At 24.7% G+C, this 3,192-nt stretch overlaps 1 non-coding gene across 1 annotated transcript; it reads left to right on the forward strand.

Moving 5' to 3' along the window:
- The first annotated feature begins 2,900 nt into the window (after positions 1–2,900).
- Trnav-aac lies at positions 2,901–2,973 on the forward strand. Its single transcript has one exon. It is a non-coding gene; the product is annotated as a tRNA-Val (tRNA).
- The last annotated feature ends 219 nt before the right edge of the window (positions 2,974–3,192 follow it).

Consider the following 3,192-nt stretch of genomic DNA (forward strand, 5'->3'; position numbering starts at 1 on the left):
TTAAGAAAACTTTTTTAATTCGTTTGAAGCATTTCACAATTCTTACAAAGAATTAAAAATTATGTGGTACTTTGTCGGTGTACGTAGTAGACACTTCGTTTAAATGATTTAAAATGATTTCAAATTTGACATTGACTTTTAATCTGTTTAAGACTTAAAAATATCTTTTCAGCTCAGTTGAATTTTTTCAATATTTATTTATGCATAAAAATTCAATAATTTTACTTAAAAAATAAATAATTTTAGATAGAACAATTAAAATTGTACCATTCGAAAGTTTTTTGTTTTTGTTTAATTATGAATATTTATTTTCCAAATACTATTTTACATGAAGTTAAATATTTTTTAATATTAAGCAATGGATCTTTTTCTTAAATAAAAAATTTAAAAATTTAAAAAATTGAATGTTATTTTTGTAAAAATTCAAAAATGTAAATTTTTAACTAAAATTAATAATCTTCAACTAGAATAGTTGAATTTGTGATCAAGGAGATTCATTTTCTCCCAAAAAGCCGAATTTTTAATTCAAAAAAATGGAATGCTTAAATTTAAAACCAACAAGCTGATTTCCATGAAATAGTTAAATTTTCAACCAGAATGATAAATTTACATTAAAAATTATAAATCTTGAGCAATGAAAATTAAATCAGTTTTTTTCAATTTGAAAAAAAATGATATTGAGAGGTGTCGCAAGCCTCATAAAGTTTAATACATATTTCCCATAAGAAAAAAGGCGTTTTTGTAAATTTTATTCAGCATCGTCAATTTCAGTGAAATTGAGTTGAAACTAATCATTTCTCTACGCAAATAGCCATAAAATAGAAACAAAATATTACTTTTTAAAAATCACAACCATGAGTATATTTTATAGGGTCCCCCAAAAACCCTATAAGTAAAAAAATGGCTTTTTCGAGTTTTTTTTCCTAATTATGATTTTTTGCAGTTTTTCATGCGAATTGTTTCTAATATATAAAATACTATTTGACACTAATAATTACATATTTATATAAATGGTTTAAACAATTTATTATTGTTTTCAGCAATTTTATCTCAGAATAAAGTTGTGAAGTCGCTGTCTTTAAAAAAAATATCCACTTATTGTACAATTTTTATTTATATTGTCATAATACTTAAATAATTTTAACAAAACAATTGTTTAAACAATTTATTATCATTGGTAATAACATTATCTTAGGATAATGCTAGAAAATCGCATTTTTTCAGAAATTTTTCACTTTTTGTCCAATTTTTAATTAGAGTGAGGTAAATAAGAAATTAAAATTAACAAAATTAATTTTGTAAACAATTTATTATTATGTATAATAATATTCAATTTGAATAATGTCAGAAAGTTTCGGTTTTTTGTGAAATTTTGCACTATGTGTCTACTTTTAAACTTTGAGAGATTAATCATTAATTTGATTCAGCAAAAATAATTATTTAAATAAGTTTGTATTGTTTACAAGTATTTTCTTCTTTATTAAAGCTAGCTAGTCACGGCTTTTTCTCATATTTTTTAGCCACTTTTTACTTAATAAAGTAGTTAATAATTCAGGTTAATTTCTGAAATGTGTAACTTAGCTTTCCCTTTTTAATTATGAACAAATAATAAATAAACCTTAGGAAGAATCATATTTTCAACAATCTCTAACTTTTTTGTAAATATAATTTTATGAAATTAAAGAGATATTTGTAAAATTGATATCTGACCAATCAATTGTTTAAATAAAAATCTTTGTTCACTTGCATTAATTATTACCTCAATAAGTGAAAAAATGGAGAAAAAGTTTTAAAGTTCAGAAAAAACCGCTAGTTTTTTGCAATAATTTAAGATAAGATAGTCATAAACAAAAATAAATTGATAAAACAACTATGTTTGTTAACTTGCATTCTTTTTTATTACTTTACTAAGTAAAAATTGAGTAAAAAGTTTAAATTTTCAGAAGAAGGCACAACTATCTAGCATTACTAACGCAAAAAGTCGTTATAAACAATACAAATTTTGTTTAAATAATTATTTTTGCTAAATTGAATTAATTAGTAACTCGTTCCAAGTAAACAGCAGACAAATGGTTGAAAATTTCAGAAAAAACGCAACTTTCTGGCATTATTCGAATTGAATATTATTAACCATAATAATAAATTGTTTGAACGATAAATTTTGTTCACTCTAATAAATTTCTTACCTCTATCTAATTGAAAATTGGACAAAAAGTGAAAAAGTTTTGAAAAATAACTTTCTGTGTCTATTCTATGAGAAAATTGCTAAAAACAATAATAAATTTTTTTTAAATTATATAAACATCTAATTTTCAATATAAGGTAGTATTTTATGTATTAGAAACAATTTGCATTAAAAAAAAATCATAAATAATACCAAAAATTGGTCAAACTCAATTTTTCACTCATGGGGTTTTTCGGAGATTGTATATATAACAGACTTATGGGGATTATATTTAAAATGTAATATTTTTATTATATTCTGTGGTTAGTTTTGGATAAATGTTGAGTTAAAACTTAATTCACCAAATATTAAGGATTCTGAATAAAATGTAAAAAAACGTCTTTTGTTCTTATGGAAAATACGTATTAAACTTCATGTGGCTTACGGAAACTCTAAATATTTTTTTCAATGTCTTAATTTTTTATTTGGTGGTTTCGAATAAATTTGGGAGCGATATGCATGAAAATTCAAGGAAAGGCAAATTTCGACCAACCTAGTCTACATACTACGCATTCTTATTTCTCGCCAGTAAATAGAAAATAAAAGGTCGAAAGTGAGTTAGTTATTACGTAATGGCGAAACCTATTAGGCACACAAGAAATCAGGAAAAAAGACAAAATCGTCTAAAAATCTAGAAACCTGCTCCACATTTGCCAGTCGAGAAATCTTTCCCATCGTTTCCGTGGTGTAGTGGTTATCACATCCGCCTAACACGCGGAAGGTCCCCGGTTCGATCCCGGGCGGAAACATTTTTTTTCCTCATAGAAGTAGCAGACAGTGAGAGGAAATGCACTTTTTTGGTTCAAAAATGTCCAGAGCCTTTAATTTTGGTCCGATTTTGAAGTTAAAAAAAAAATAAAAGATCATTAAGGGCATGTGACACAGCTAAATACCTATATTACCGTCCTCACTTTTTCAGTTCACTGAATGTTTTTTTTAAACCTAAGAACTTTTTTTATAAATAAAAT

This window comes from Belonocnema kinseyi, chromosome 8 (genome assembly GCF_010883055.1).
Source record: "Belonocnema kinseyi isolate 2016_QV_RU_SX_M_011 chromosome 8, B_treatae_v1, whole genome shotgun sequence".
NCBI lineage: Eukaryota > Metazoa > Arthropoda > Insecta > Hymenoptera > Cynipidae > Belonocnema > Belonocnema kinseyi.